At 43.4% G+C, this 17395-nt stretch overlaps 1 protein-coding gene across 1 annotated transcript in view; it reads left to right on the top strand.

The window, feature by feature from the left end:
* The first annotated feature begins 13197 nt into the window (after positions 1-13197).
* The window catches only part of b4galt4 (UDP-Gal:betaGlcNAc beta 1,4- galactosyltransferase, polypeptide 4), a 54749-nt gene continuing 50551 nt past the window's right edge, over positions 13198-17395 (top strand). Inside the window, exon 1 of the mRNA XM_078232446.1 lies at positions 13198-13710. The gene's annotated coding sequence lies outside the window, so the exon portion shown is untranslated. The remainder of the gene's footprint in view (positions 13711-17395) is intronic.

Consider the following 17395-nt stretch of genomic DNA (forward strand, 5'->3'; position numbering starts at 1 on the left):
ATTCCGCCCCAACAGCCTCGGTCGAAACGATCTCTGAAGTAATCATTGCAAACATCAGATTGGGCTTCTTGAAATTTAACCCACGGAAACCAGGCTCAGATGGGGTACCCCGGACGAGCACTCAGATCTTGTGTGGACCAGCGGCAGGGGTATTCGCAGACAGCTTTAACCTTTCCTTACTCCAATCTGAGGTCCTGACTTGCTTCAAGAAGACGACTATCATCCCTGTACCAACGAAAGCCAGACAGCGTGCCTTAATGACTACCATCCAGTGGCTCTGACATCCATCATCATGAAGTGCTTCAAAACGTTAGTCATGACACACATCAACTCTGCTCTCCACCACAGTTCACCTGTCACTCCAACAGGTCCACAGCAAATGCCATCTCATTGGCCATACACTTAATCCTGGAACACTTGGATAACAAAGACACCTATGTCAGACTCCTTTCTTTTGACCTTCAACATCGTTATACTAACAAAACTGATCCCCAAACTCAATGGCTTAGGCCTCAGCTCCTCATTCTGTGACTTGATCCTAGACTTCTTAACCCACAGACCACAATCAGTAAGGATAGGTAACGACACCTCCTCCACGATCATCCTTATCACCGGTGACCCACTAGGCTGTGTCCTCAGCTCCTTATTATACTCCTTATACACTTATGACTGTGTGGCCAAATTCTGCTCCAACTCCATTTTTGCTGATGATACCACTGTAGTGGGTCAGATCTCTAACAATGATGCGACATGGGTACTGGAAGAAGATGGAGAATCTGGTAAAAATGATGCGATGACAATAATCTCTCCCTCAATATCAGTAAAGCAAAGGAGATAGTCATTGACTTCAGGAAATGTAGTGGAGGACATACCCCTGTCTACATCAAAGGTGATGAAGTGGAGATGGCCAAGACCTTCAAGTTTCATAGAATCATAAAATCATAGAATCCCTACAGTACAAAAGGAGACCATTTGGCCCATTGAGCCTGCACCGACAACAATCCCACCCAAAGACTTCAATGGGTGTTCCCAAGCTGGCTCTGTCATAAGCAGGCCTGGCTAGAGTCTCCACTGGGCCTGTGGAGATTGTACTACTGAAGGCTGAAAGCTGCTGCTGAGGCGTTAAATCGTGATGTTTGAACACAGGTAAGTGTGCAAAAATTTCTTCTTTTTTTGGCGGCCTGTGGCTTTCTGCCGCTAGTCGGAGGTTATGGGCCAATGTCTGCATTTTACAGCCTAGGACTCAATGATAGCATGGATGTTAGCGACATTGCTAAATTCACAATCTTTCCAAGAGGAGTGAAGAAAACCTCCCGACCTCAGCACAAGGCACAATGGGGCAAGATGTTTTCAATGACGTGTGGCATGTCTTGGTGCAATTCAATCTTCCAGAGGACAAACTTTGTGGCCTGACGACTGACGGAGCTCCTTTGATGGCAGACTAACACAATAGCTTTGTCATTGCTGTGTCATCCACCAAGAGGAGCTGTATGCAAAGAGTCTGGAGATAAGAGATGTGATAGAGATGGTTCTCTCAACAGTAAATTTCATCAGGTCCAAGGGGCTTAGTCACAGACTAATCTCAGCCTTTCTCCCGAGGTGGGCTCATAGCATGAGGATGTCATATACTTCCGCCAAGTGTGCTGGTTCAGCAAGGTGACCACACTAGCCAGCTTCTGGGTTACACGCAGAGAAATAATAACCTTCATCGCTGGCAAAGAAAAAGATGTGAGTTTAATGGGCAATAATGAGTGACCTAATGACTTGGCATTCCGAGTTGACATTACTAAGCTTCTTGCAGACTTAAATGTGAAACTGCAAGGAAAGGATCAGTTCATCAATAGACTGTATGAGCATGTCTCCATGTGTTCATTCATAGAATCCCTGCAGTGCAGAAGAGGCCATTCAGCCCATCAAGTCTGCACTGACTCTCTGACAGAGCATCTTACCCAGACCGTCTCCCCCGCCCTATCTCCATAACCCCACAGTGGTTGGAATTGCTTCAGAAACAGTTGACCCTGAAGAAAGTTGTCATTTTCACAACATTCTCATCAAAGCATGTTGAGACAGTGGATCATGAGAAGTATGCTGCAGTGATCAGTGAGTGGCTTGAGAGATGGATTTGAGCACGGATTTGTGGATTTCAGGGGACACAACAATGAGATAAAGTTGTTTGCAAACCCATTTGGAATTGATGCACCTGATGTGTTCCAGATTGACCTAATTGAGATGCAGAATGACAGTGCCCTGCAGACCTTTGGCAGGCCTTGGGCCTTCTGACATTTTACAGGCGTTATGTCCCTCTGATTCATACCCAAACCTGTCAAGACATGCCCGTCACTTCATTGCATTGTTTGGCAGCACATATTGCTGCGAGCAGCTCTTTTCATGAACGAAAATCATCAAGTTAAAAACACTGCTGACAGATGGACATCTCTCTGGAATACTCCGCATGGCACCTCAAGTATGTGGGCAGACATTGACCTCTTGTGTAAGCAAAAGGAATGCCCAATGCCTCACTGCACCCTCACTCACTGCTGTGGAGAAAGTAAAGCGGTAAATTAATCTTCTCACCTGCAGCTTCTTCATAGAGATGCAGATTTGTGTTGTTTGGAGTAACAGAAAGCTACATTGCCAATCCTCTGAATCTGTTTCTTTTTCTTCCCAAAATTGTGCATTGTCTGTATGTCTCTTCTTCAGAGCACTACCTCAGGTAGTACACTAAAACCTAGAATCGATATAAGTTAAACATGAATTAACAAGTAAATTGCAGTTGATTGTAAACTATATACATATTAAATGGCAGATGCAACTGAAACAGATTTTACAAATTGGCTCAGCAGTCAAAGAACAAAGAAAGAACAAAGAAAATTACAGCACAGGAACAGGCCCTTCGGCCCTCCAAGCCTGCACCGCCCATGCTGCCCGACTTAACTAAAACCCTCTACCCTTCTGGCGACCATATCCCTCTATTCCCATCCTATTCATGTACTTGTCAAGGCGCCCTTTAAAAGCCACTAACGTATCCGTTTCCACTATCTCCCCCGGCAAACGAGTTCCAGGCACCCACTATTCTCTGTGTAAAAAATCTGCCTCGTACATCTCCTTTAAACCTTGTCCCTCACACCTTTAACCTATGCCCCCTTGTAATTGATTCTTCCACCATGGGAAAAAGCATCTGACTATTCACTCTGTCCATGCCTCTCATAATCTTGTAGACTTCTATCAGGTCTCCTCTCAACCTCCGTCGCTCCAGTGAGAACAAACCAACTTTCTCCAACCTCTCCTCATAGCTAATGCCCTCCATACCAGGCAACATCCTGGTAAATCTTTTCTGTACCCTCTCCAAAGCCTCCACATTCTTCTGGTAGTGTGGCGACCAGAATTGAACACTATATTCCAAGTGCGGTCTAACTAAGGTTCTATAAAACTGCAACATGACTTGCCAATTTTCAAACTCAATACTCCGCCGATGAAGGCAAGCATGCCGTATGCCTTCTTGACTACCTTCTCCACCTGCATTGCCACTTTCTGTGATCTGTGTACCTGTACATCTAGATCCCTTTGCCTATCAATACTCTTAAGGGTTCTACCATTTACTGTATATTTCCTATCTGTGTTAGACCTTCCAAAATGCATTACCTCACATTTGTCTGGATTAAACTCCATCTGCCATCTCTCCGCCCAAGTCTCCAACCGATCTATATCCTGCTGTATCCTCTGATGGTCCTCATCACTATTTGCAAATCCACCAAGCTTTGGGTTGTCCGCAAACTTACAAATCAATCCAGTTACATTTTCCTCCAAATCATTTATATATATTACAAACAGCAAAGGTCCCAGCACTGATCCCTGAGGAACACCACTTGTCACAGCCCTCCATTCAGAAACGCACCCTTCCACTGCCACCCTCTGTCTTCTTTGACCGAGCCAGTTTTGTATCCACCTTGCCAGCTCACCTCTGATCCCATGTGACTTCACCTTCTGCACCAGTCTGCCATGAGGGACCTTGTCAAAGACCTTACTGAAGTCCATGTAGACAACATCCACTGCCCTACCCTCATCAAACATCTTCATCACTTCCTCGAAAAACTCGATCAAGTTCATGAGACACGGCCTCCCCTTCACAAAACGTGTTGCCTCTCACTAATACGTCCACTTATTTCCAAGTGGGAATAAATCCTGTCTCGAAGAATCCTCTCCAATAATTTCCCTACTACTGATTTCCTGTAATTACCTGGATTAGTCTTGCTACCCTTCTTAAACAAAGGAACAACATTGGCTATTCTCCAATCATGTGGGACCTCCCCTGTAGCCAGTGAGGATACAAAGATTTCTCTCAAGGCCCAAGCAATTTTCTCCCTTACCTCTCTCAGTATTCTGGGGTATATCCCATCAGGCCCTGGGGACTTGTCTACCTTAATGTTTCTCAAGAACCCCAATACCTCCTCCTTTCTGATCTCAACATGACTCAAACTATCTACACATCCTTTCCCAGATTCATCATCCACCAAGTTCTTCTCTTTGGTGAATACTGACGCAAAGTACTCACTTAATATCTCGCCCATTTCCTCTGGCTCTATGATAGCAGGGCATCTGGATAGAAATGGTTCGATCATTCAGACGCAGCATGGATTCATGAGGAGAAAGTCGTGCTTGACGAACATGTTGGATTTTTATGAAGATGTGACTAGGGCGGTTGATGGAGGAGAACCGGTGGATGCGGTGTTTTTGGATTTCCAAAAGGCGTTTGATAAGGTGCCCCATAAAAGGCTGCTGAAGAAGATTAGGGCACACGGAGTTGGGGGTAGTGTGTTAAAGTGGATTGGGGACTGGCTATCTGACAGGAAGCAAAGAGTCGGAATAAATGGGTGTTTTTCCGGTTGGAGGAAGGTAACTAGTGGCGTGCCGCAGGGATCGGTACTTGGGCCGCAACTGTTTACCATTTATATAGATGATCTGGAGGAGGGGACGGAGTGTAGGGTAACGAAGTTTGCAGACGACACAAAGATAAGTGGAAAAGTGAATCGTGTGGAGGACGGAGAAGATCTGCAGAGAGATTTGGACAGGCTGAGTGAGTGGGCGAGGATATGGCAAATGGAGTATAACGTTGAGAAATGCGAGGTTATACACTTTGGAGGAAATAATAACAAATGGGATTACTATCTCAATGGAAACAAATTAAAACATGCTACCGTGCAAAGGGACCTGGGGGTCCTTGTGCATGAGACGCAAAAGCCCAGTCTGCAGGTACAACAGGTGATCAAGAAGGCAAATGGGATGTTGGCCTATATTGCGAGGGGGATAGAATATAAAAGCAGGGATGTCTTGATGCACCTGTACAGGGCATTGGTGAGGCCGCAGCTGGAATACTGTGTGCAGTATTGGTCCCCTTATATGAGGAAGGATATATTGGCATTGGAGGGAGTGCAGAGAAGGTTCACCAGGTTGATACCGGAGATGAGGGGTTTGGATTATGAGGAGAGGCTGAGGAGATTGGGTTTGTACTCGTTGGAGTTTAGAAGGATGAGGGGGGATCTTATGGAGACTTATAAGATAATGCGGGGGCTGGATAGGGTGGAGGCGGAGAGATTCTTTCCACTTAGTAAGGAAGTTAAAACTAGAGGACACAGCCTCAAAATAAAGGGGGGTCGGTTTAAGACAGAGTTGAGGAGGAACTTCTTCTCCCAGAGGGTGGTGAATCTCTGGAATTCTCTGCCCACTGAGGTGGTGGAGGCTACCTCGCTGAATATGTTTAAAGCGCGGATGGATGGATTCCTGATCGGTAAGGGAATTAAGGGTTATGGGGATCAGGCGGGTAAGTGGTACTGATCCACGTCAGATCAGCCATGATCTTATTGAATGGCGGGGCAGGCTCGAGGGGCTAGATGGCCTACTCCTGCTCCTATTTCTTATGTTCTTATGTTCTTATGCATAGATTCCCTCCCTTGTCATTGAGTGGGCCAACCCTCTCTCTGGTTACCCTCTTGCTCTTTATATATGTATAAAAAGCCTTGGGATTTTCCTTAATCCTGCTGGTCAATGCTTTTTCATGACCTCTTTTAGCCCTTCTTTCTTCTTGCTTAAGTTTCTTTCTACTTTCCTTGTATTCCACACTTGCTTCGTGTGTTCCCAGTCTCCTAGCTTTGACAAATGCTTCCTTTTTCTTTTTGACTAGGCTCACAATATCTCTTGTTATCCAATGTTCCCAAAACTTGCCATACTTATCCTTCATCCTTACAGGAATGTGTCGGTTCTGAACTCCTATCAACTTACACTCAAGTCCACTCAACATAGAATCTTAGGGTGCAGAAGGAGGCCATTTGGCCCATTGAGTCTGCACTGACCACAATCCGAATCCCCATAACCCGACGCATTTACCCTAGCTAGTCCCCCTGACACTAAGGGGCAATTTAACATGACCAATCCACCTAACCCACACATCTTTGGACTGTGGGAGAAAACCGGAGCATCCGGAGGAAACCCACGCAGACACGGGGAGAACGTGCAAACTCCACACAGACAGTGACCCAAGTTGAGAATTGAACCTGGGTCTCTGGCGCTGGGAGGCAGCAGTGCTAACCACTGTGCCGCATATATATAAGTCATCAATCTCAGTCACAAATTCCTGAGAAACTCCTCTGTCTTCCTCAGAAATAATTTCTTCTTACAAGATTTAGCCTGACCCCAGTTGTCAGCAGTACACAACTAATCGGGGTCTCACGGCTTTTTACCAAAAATGGAACACATCCGCAGAACTTCCTCAACCATGCTTATGACAGTCTGGATAGTGTAAATTCATCACTATTATCTTCAGCTAACAGAAACAGCAGCAACAACTGTACATTTGCACATTCACAGCTTTTGGATCTAGTCTCCAACTTCTTCAGTCTGCCTGTACATCACCAACTGAGCTTGGAAGAGTCTGTATCCTCTTGTATGGTCTCAATCAGTTTTAGTCTCCCCAGAAGTTATCGTTTTTAACCTTGTCTTAGTTTCCTCAGGAACTGGAAGGTTTTGTTTCTTTCCTCATTTTCGTTTTTCAGGTTCCCTTTTCAGTTAGGGTCTATCTCAAAAATCATAAAATTTGAAACCATAGATCCCACCACAACAGCTGGTACACTTCAGGGTAATTCAAGTTAAAATAGGGAACAACTTAGAACTGGAAAATCCATAATTACACCAACCACCCAAATTTGAAATTAAAATGATCAACAATATAAATATAGAAAGAGAGGACTGGAAGATCTTTTAAGTCCAGGATTTTGATAAATAAAAGTACATGGAGAGAAATAGGTTTTGAACTTCATTTATTATCCAAAGTATAATGAGCTTCAGATTATTTTTGATACATTGTATAACACCAATGATATATGTGCATTAGAACAGATGGAAATAAATATGATGCCTGCGAAATAATATTTATTGTTTACCATAGATATTTTGAATTTAACAGAGTGGGAATGATAAGGAAAGGGGTTAATCCGACTGTTCTAAAGTCTACTGATCTTATACTATTGATTTTTTTATATTGTAGCAATGCTATACTACCGTTAATGTTAGACTACTATTGATTCCTCTTTATATTGCAGTTATACCAACCTTGAACCTCTGCTTGTCAGGTAGAGAAGTCAATTTAAAGTACCATAGGTCTGAGCCTCAGTTATGGTCAGCTTAAGCTCTTCAATAAACTTAATTAAAGACGTGCCATTGTTTACTGATTCATAACATTCAGAGAGCTTATCTATTTGATCATGGATACTGGAAATTAGCTAGTTCCGTTAGTCCTTCAATGGGGGTGTATTATGGAAGGAATAAAGGTGTGGGTTGTCATGCAAAGAGGATAGAAAAATCTTAAAAATAGCAGTTTGTATTCAGCGTTTGGATTGTAAAAGATGATGGTACCAAGTTCAAAACTATAAGATGTAAATCACAATAAGCCCCACTTCTCTAACACTAGGACAGTGATAAGGACAATATAGTTGGGATCTGTCCAGGACCAATGGACAGGTGCCTGAAGAAAATAATCAGGTGGCATGGATGTTGCATCAGCATGGGTTTGGGCTTAGCTGTGAATGTCTTCTGCAAAACCAAACCAAACTAAGTCAGCATAAAGCAGAAATTGCATCTGGGAGTAGAAGGTATCATTTCTCTCAACATTTTAACAAACGTAAAGGAATAAAATGCAACCTTTCTAATGTCATAAAATAAGTACAGTCCATCTGTATATTTTCTTTATATGTCATTGAAGCAATAAACATCTGGGTAGATTCCAATGGGTAGAAATATATTGTTAGAAGGAACAATGCAAAATTTACAGGTGATACTAAAGTAGAAAGTGTAGTAAATGATTCTGAGAATCAAAGGAAGCTGAACGCACTTGGTATTCTATTTGGTCTTGAGCTCAGTTTCTGACCCCATATCCTCTTCATCACCAACATCACTGACTATCAGTTTCATAATTACACCAGCTCTATCCCCATTTCAGCTCTTTTTTTTGCTGTAACCTTCATCCATACTTTAGTTAATCTTGAGCATGCCAATACTCTCCTGGCTGAGCTTCCACCTTGACATCTTCCATAAGGATGAGCTGTCCATATCCTAACTCATATCAAGACTTGTCCATACACGTTACTCCTGTACTTGTTGACTTACATTGGCTCCCAGTCTGGCAACATCTTGATTTGAAACTTCTCATTATTCATCTCAAGACCCTCTATGACTTTACACCATGCTAACTTTCTGACCTTGTCTGGCCCCACAGCTCTCCAAGATCCATATAGTTCTTCAGTTCTGGCCTATCGTGCATCCCCAACTTTCTTCGCTACATCATTGGCTGCTGTGTTTTCAGTTTCCAGGTCCTGGGCTGTAGAATTCACTCACTATATTTCTCTCTGCCTCCCTCTCCTCCTATAAGACAACCCTTAAAACCTACTATGTCATCTGCACTGTGGTTTGATGTCAAATTTTGTTTGATAATCCTCCTGCAAAGTCTATTAGGATGTTTTGCCAGGTTAAAGATGTGTTGTTTTTAATAAATGCCTATGAGGTGGGAAACTTTGGTTAAAGATTAGTATTTGTACCTCTGACAGTGCACTGTGCTTTAGATTATAACGAGGATGTTGATGCAAAGGAAAGGGTACAGCACAGATTCACTCGGGCATAGTCTGGTATGAGGAAATACATATAAGGAAATAAAAATAATACAAATGAAGATTTGAAAAATTTGGATTGTTATTATGATTATAAAGATTATGCCCTTTTTTGATATATGTGTTTCAAATTGTAAAAGGGTGGAACAGAATGGACGGAATGCAAACTGTTTCCAGTGATTAAATCTCTACATTGAGGGAACATAGATTAAATGTATGAAAATTAAAACAGAAAGCAGGAGAGATATTTTACAGAGTGGTGTTTTTCAGCTGTGGAGTGCACTTACCAGAGTTAGTGAATTTACCAAAATAGATTAGATGGGTAGAGAGATAAATTACTATGAGAACAGGGCAGGCACATGGAGTTAAGAAGGACAAGTGTGTTGAAAAATCAACAGCAACACAGATTAATTGTGCCAAACACAACCTATTCCTGTGTTTTATTTCTCTGCCTCATCTTACAAGTTCATTAGAGTATAAGAAATTGGAGCAGGAATAGAGCATAGGGAACCTTGAGCCTGCTCTGGTATGTTCATGGCTGACGTTTTACATTAACTTTAGTTTTCTATCCCATGCCCAAATCACTTGGTTCCCTTAGTGTCCAAAAATCTATTGATTTAAGTCTTAAAAACACTCACTGATTGACCATCCTTTTGGTGGGGGTGGTGGTGGGGGCGGGGGTGGGGGGGGGGGGGCGGTGGTGGATGGGGTGGTGTAGTGAAATCCAAAATTTTCCAACTTTCCGAGTGAAGTCATTTCTCGTCATCTAAGTCCTGAATGGCTGACCTCTTACTCTGAGACTATGACCCCTAGTTCTAAACCCCAGCCAGAACAAATAGTCTCCTAGTATCTAGCCTGTCAAGCCCACTATGAATTTTATACATTCCAAGTTATTTGCAGTGCTTCTGACCCCATTTACCCTCTCTGTATATTCTTTTTGGAACTGTTTGTCAACTCTTATTAGTTTTGTAGGTTGGTATTAGACTGGTTCATATTCTTTTTTAGCTGCATGGCAAATTCCAAGTACTTGCTGACCTCATGTAATGATGCACTTTCATAGACTTCATTAGAAACACAAAAGGTATTTATTTATAAGAAAAAATGTACAGCAGTATAGCAACCACTGACTGCCCTAGCCCCTACATGTTTCCTGCCTAAGAGAGGCCTCCATCCCCTCAGGTGATTACCCACTCTGCGTCCCAATTGGTCCCCAAAGCCAAGTGACTCTTATTCTGCTATGTTGCCCTTAAAGGGACAATCACCACAAATCACCACACTCCTCCTCCTCTAACTCCTTTATCCACTCTTCAATAACTACTCAGTCCTAAATTCTAACTAAACATTATATACAGGAGTTGAACAATTATAAATCATGTTTCTGAGTGGTTTTGATGTTTCTTGCCGAGTGGCCTAATTCTGTATTCTGAGATGCTTCCACAGGATCAACATTAACAGGAACTGCAATAACGGGTACCTCTTCTGGCACAGGCAGTCAAAATATAAAGACTTTGCTGTGTTGTGACGATAAGTGTCTGCACGCATTATAATGTAAGTGCTTGACAGAGCAAAGGTCAACATGGGACTGGAGAGTGGCACCGCCCACAGAGCAATGAATATAGCCACATGGTCAGTGAACAGCCCAGAACAGTTATGTCTATATCAGGTCAATCAGGTACCTCGCTGTTTTCAGGTTCGAAAATATTTCTTAATAAAAGCAAATTACTGCGGATGCTGGAATCTGAAACCAAAAGAGAAAATGCTGGAAAATCGCAGCAGGTCTGGCAGCATCTGTAATGAGAGAAAAGAGTTGTTGTTTCGAACCCAGATGACCCTTTGTCAAAGCTTTGACAAAGGGTCATCTGGACTTGAAACGTCAGCTCTTTTCTCTCCTTGCAGATGCTGCCAGACCTGCTGAGATTTTCCGGCATTTTCTCTTTGGATTTGAAAATATTTCTTGATGGCATCTCTGATTGCTGAACTGTCTTTTTACTCCTCCAGTGATCCACATGCTTCCAAGCGGCCCATCCCTCCATGTCTACTTGGTACAACAGGGATCTGGCTCTGAGACATTAATTCCTGGGATCTAACGTGATTCACTGCTGGAGTTTCATATTATGACAATATGCCACATTATGTAGTTAATATGATATTTTATTGTTGCTGTGGTGGTGGCTCACTGAAGAGGTCTTGAGGCTTGTGTGTCCAAACATAATCATTTTTATTGGTAAGCTTTAACTGTGTAGTTCCAAATATGGTCTCGCATGAAGCTGTTCCATGCAGGCATGCTACTTACCGAGTTCTGTTCTCGGCTGATCACTGACCATGTGACTATATCCATCACTCTGTGGGTGGTGCCACTCTCCAGTCCCACGTAGTCCCTTGCTCTGCTGAGCACCTTACATTATAATGCATGCAGACACTTATCACAATGCAGCACAATCTTTATGTCTTGACAGTTCTTTCACAATCTTGGTCTGTCACTTGTGAAGAAATGGTCATGATACTCTGTTTCTGGTCATGTGATAAAGTTTCTTCTCTTTCCAGCATTCCAATTCAGCATCATTTTCATTGACCATTTAATCATATTTGTTCTTGTGCTTTTCTATTCACGTGACCATTTACGTGCAGTTCACTTTGGCCATTTGGTTTTTTTTACTCAAAGCACTGCTCTCTTCTTTCACAAAATATTTATTTTGCAGAAACCCCTGTTCTTTTCTAACTTAAGTTCTATTTCCTTTTTAAACTTAAAGCTACAGCTCTTGCTTCTTAGGGTTATTCTCTCCTGTTCATTTTTCTATACATTTCTAAACTTTTGATTGTATTGGCCAAGTCAGACTTGTTCTGCATCTGTCCCTCATTAAGCCTTCTGGACCGCCACGCCTCCGAGTCTACAATGTAAGTAGAGGTACGTTTCTGCATTTTACCCACCTTTCTTGTGGATTCTGACCCAGTGGTCTTGCTATGCTCTCTCTGTTGCCCACGCGACTCATAACTGTCCATCTTTTCTGATTCTACATTACTCAGGATCTGGTAGTATTTCAACATCTCAAAAGGGTCTATTCACCCAAAGAGAGGCATTCTGGTGGGTGCTTACTCTCAGATTTCAATTAAAACATGATGCTCACAGGTCGGGAAAAAGACACAAAAGCCTGAGGTCACATACCAACTGACTCAAAAACAGCTTCTTGCCTGCTGCCATCAGACTTTTGAATGGACCTACGTCGCATTAAGTTGATTTTTCTCTACACCCTAGCCATGACTGTAACACTACATTCTGCACTCTCTCCTTTCCTTCCCTATGTATGGGTACGCTTTGTCTGTACAATATGCAAGAAACAATACTTTTCACTGTTTACTAATACATGATACAATAATAAATTAAATCAAATCAGTTGGGTCAGAGGCTGTATCATGATCATTTATCCTCATCGCCAGATGTACTAATGCACTTTCACAGACTTAATTAGAAACACAAAAGGTATTTATTAGTAAGAAAAACTGTACAGGACTGACGGCAGCCACCAAACTGCCCTAGATGTGTCCTGCCTAAGAAGGGACTTCATCCGCTGGGGTGATTACTCACTCTGACCCAATTGGTCAGGTGACCCTTACTCTGCTGTGTTGCCCTTTTGGGGATAATCACGACAAATCACATCACCTCCCTACAAAAGGATTGTCACCTATTATTGGGTTGGGCACTACCAACTTAACATAGTGCTCTCTAAGAGACCTCAACCATACTCTTACTGAGCCAGAGCAATCTATCTGACATCAACATGAATGTTATTTTTCATCTTTGTGAATTAGGGCCCAGGAGATGCCAGTAAAGCACTGCACACAGCTCAGAATTTGTTTAAATTTGTAACATATTCCAAGCCATATCTGCATAAAAAAGCCAGTGTTCACATAGTACAACCAAGAGGAAAAAAGATCCTTTATTAACACACAATCTAATCACTCCAAAAAAAACAGAATATCCCCTGGTGGTGCAATACAATGCGGTTATAATGGAATGATTGTTTTGAGTTTAATTCTGCAAACAAAAGTGTTACTGTTGTAATTGTGGTGTCAGGATTGTGTGTTTGAAATCGGTGGCACTGGGGTAACCTAACCCGCACACACACACACCCCAAGCCACTGAGGAAGACCCCGATTGCGCAGCAACAGGAACCAGGCGCCTGCTGAACAGACCCCAATTTTGGAGGAGGATAGAGATAGAGCCCCGACTCTAACTTAATCCTGCACCCGTCTCCCCGCCAAAGAAGCTGGAGGCCTTGCGCTGGGTTTGGGTGCTGCAGTCGGGGTTGAGCTACAACAGCAGCAGCACAGCCCCGTCTGCCGGCGGCTTCACTTCTGCTTCCGTCTGCTTGCAGGAAACACAGGCGGATTGTACTGGGGGCTGCCACTCAGCGGGGCTGGGGTTGTGGCTCTGACTCTGGGCTGGGGACTCTCCCCTGTGCCCCTCGCTTCATTCAGCTTCCTGTTGGAGTTTGGATCCACACAGCGTTAGTTCAGCGGCGGCGGAATCACCCCGCGACAGACTGGCAGCCACATTAAGGTGAGAGCTCTGAGTGTTACGGTTAAATGTTAATCGGACCTTTCTCCCCCCCTAACCCACTCCAGGTTCACCGCTTTTTAATTATTTTTCACTCTCTATCCAATTTATGTGTTTTTTTAAAAAAGAGAGCGGTTGTTGTATTATTTATTTCAGGTTTGGTATCGTTGTTAAGGGGGGAATTGAACCAGTGTTTGGGTGTCTCGGTGTTTTTATTTCCAATCGGGGAAGTGGGCCAGCGACATCCCCCCCGCTGGGGAAAGAATTCTGTTGGTGCCGCAGAAAATGCAGCCAGTGTAACTCAGCAAACTGGCAGCTACTCCAGGCAAACAGTCAGCTGAAGCAAACCCTTCAACACAGCGAGTGTGTCTGTACTAGAAAGAGTTTCATCTGTCGTTCGGCAGACGCTTGCTGCTTTTTAAGGTGGCAAAAATAGTTGTTACTGGGGATTACCCAGATGATTAAAAAAACATATTTCTTTTCAATAGCAGTTATTATATATTAAAGTGAGGGTGCTCATTTTATGGCCTGTTAATCTGGGGGATGAAATGCAGCTCAGTTGAACAGTGTTGACTCCAGCACATCTTTAGCTGGCATTTAGCTCATTGTCACCTGTGGCACAGAGACTGGTCTCTTGAGGCTGGCGATTGTGGAGTCCCACTTGACAAGTGAACATAATATTTAGATCAACACTCCAGTGCAGTCCTGAGGAAGTGCTGTACTGTCAGAGGTGGTGCCATTTTTCAGGCGAGATGTCAAATCGAGGCCCTCTCTGCCCTTTCGGCTGGACGCAAAGTGTCCCGGCACCAATCGAAAGATTATCTGGTGATTAGCTTGTTGTTTGTGGGACCTGGTGGCATGTCTGTTGACTGCTGTGTTTCCTATATGAGCAATTTTTGAAAGAACAGCTCTGACGAAGCGTCATCCTGACACAAAACATTGGCTCAATTCTCTCTCCACAGTTGCTGTCAAACCTGCTAAGATTTTCCAGCCTTCTTTGTTTTTGTTTAAAAAGTACTTCATTAGTCTTCAGGCATTTTGTGATGTTTTGTAAGTGAAAGATTTTTCTGATTGCCAGCAGTTCAGTAACTTCTTATCACATTGTTGGCATCTTTCCTGGAATTAGGTATTGGCTTCAGGTGAATATTGTGTTATCCAAAAATATCTTTGACCTTATCTTCATGTCTGCAATTCATCCTTAAATAGTTGACAAAATGCCTTTGATCAGTCACGATCTGCTTTCACGTTTTTATAAATACTATAAGCTGGGTGGTCATGTGTACATCGGGATGACGTGCACAGGGAGTGACGTGTTGGTAGCTTGGAAGTTCTCCCCCAGCATGGGCAGACACACAACATGTAAGAGTTGCTAAGATCTCTCTGTAAAAGGTTTAACCTGTTAGCCTTTTGTCATCATTTCCATACAACCCAGTAACTTTACATGGTGTCTGAGGAGCTGACCGAGATGGCTTGAGGACTTTGCCACATCCACCTGCTCATCTTCAACGAAAACATCGCTGATAACTGGAAGGAGTTTGAAAAAGAATGGCTGATAAATTGAAGAAGGTGCAAGCACACATGCTGTTGAACCAAGCGGGCCCAGAGGCGGTTGTAAAACTTGAATCCTTTGTCTTCTGAGGGGAAGAAGAGCAAGAGGACCCAGAGGTACTGTTAAAGAAATTTCAACAGATATACGTGTTGGTAACAAATATCATCCTGGACAGACATGTTTTTAAAACCACTAACCAGAAACTTGACGAGTCTGTGCAATCATATACCGTGACTTTGAAAATCCTGGTGAAAGAGTGCGCATTCGGCACCCTCACTGACGAACTTGTGGGAGACTGCAGCATCTATGGAGAGGTCTTGCAGCATCTGTGGAGAGTGAAACAGAGTTAACATTTTGAGTCCAATGTGACTCCTATTTGGAACTCCCAGCTCAGTCTGTGTGGTTCCCAACAAGGGCTCAGTACAATAGCATTTCCCATCTCTGTCTTGTTCGTGCCTATTTGATCAAATCCTGAGTTTGCCACCAGCTCCCAGTTTTCCAGATCTCACTTCACCAGCGAATAAACTACAAAGCAGTGATGTAAGAAAATAACCCAATGGAATCATTCAAGATATGATTAGATATTTGCAGTGGGGATTTAAAATCTTTCTAGATGGATTAATTCAGATAAACCAAATGACTTTCTCCATCTGAAACTATTTTGTGATCTCTGAACAGGGATTTGTCACTTCGCTCATTTGTATTCTCCAGCTACTGTAAGAAAGTTTATCAGTAATTTTGCAAATGATATGAAAATTGGTAGGGTGGTAAATGGTGAGGAGGGTGGTCTTAGCTTACAGGAGGATATGGATGGGCTGGTCAGATGGGCTAATCAGTAGCAAATGCAGTTCAGTCCGGATAAGTGTGAGGTGATGCACTTGGGCGGAAAAACAAGGGAAGGGAATACATGATAAACAGCAGGAACCTGGAAAGCATCGAGGATCAGACGGACCTTGGTGTGCATGTACTTGTTGATGGCACAAATCATTGCGAATGAGTATGATTTATTGGCCAATACAAAGATATGGTTACAGGCTGGTTATGACTGGGAGTTAAATATCCAGGGGTATTAGACTATTTGGAAGGACAGACAGGAAGGTAAGGGAGGTGGTGTAGCTCTGATATTTAAAGATGACATCAGGGCGGTAGTGAGAGATGATATAGGTTCTATGGAGAAAAAGGTTGAATCCATTTGGGTGGAAATTAGAAATAGTAAGGAGAAAAAGTCACTGAAAGGCGTCGTCTATAGGCCACCAAATAATAACATCACTGGGGTGAGCAATAAATAAAGAAATAACTGATGCATGTAAAAAGGGTATGGCAATTATCATGGGAAATTTTAATCTACGTGTTGATTGGTCAAACCAGGTCAGTCAAGGTGGCATAGTGGGCGACTCTGTGCTGTCATGTGTCGTGAAGGCCGCCGTGGAGAACGCTTACCCGAAGATCAGAGGCTGAATGCCCGTGACCGCTGAAGTGCTCCCCCACAGGAAGAGAACAGTCTTGCCTGGTGATTGTCGAGCGGTGTTCATTCATGTTGGTACCTACTCTTGCAACTCGGCCAACGTTGTCTACCTGATACGCTGCAGGAAAGGATGTCCCGAGGCATGGTACATTGGGGAAACCATGCAGATGCTACGACAATGGATGAATGAACACTGCTCGACAATCACCAGGCAAGACTGTTCTCTTCCTGTGGGGGAGCACTTCAGCGGTCACGGGCATTCAGCCTCTGATCTTCGGGTAAGCATTCTCCACGGCGGCCTTCACGACACATGACAGCGCAGAGTCGCTGAGCAGAAACTGATAGCCAAGTTCCGCACACATGAGGACGGCTTAAACCGGGATGTTGGGTTTATGTCACATTATCAGTAACCCCCAAAGCTTGCCTGCTGGACTTGCAGAATCTCACTGGCTGCCCTGTCTGGAGACAATACACATCTCTTTAGCCTGTGCTTAATGCTCCCTCCACTCACGTTGTCTGTATCTTTAAGACCTGGTTGGCTGTAGAAATTCGCATTCTAATCAGTATTCTGTAACTTGATTTTGTGTCTCTGTGCCCTGTTTGAGAGCAGATTTCCACTCCATCTGACGAAGGAGCAGTGCTCCGAAAGCTAGTGGCGTTTGCTACCAAATAAA

Source organism: Mustelus asterias, chromosome 17 (assembly GCF_964213995.1).
Source record: "Mustelus asterias chromosome 17, sMusAst1.hap1.1, whole genome shotgun sequence".
Classification (NCBI taxonomy): Eukaryota; Metazoa; Chordata; class Chondrichthyes; order Carcharhiniformes; family Triakidae; genus Mustelus; species Mustelus asterias.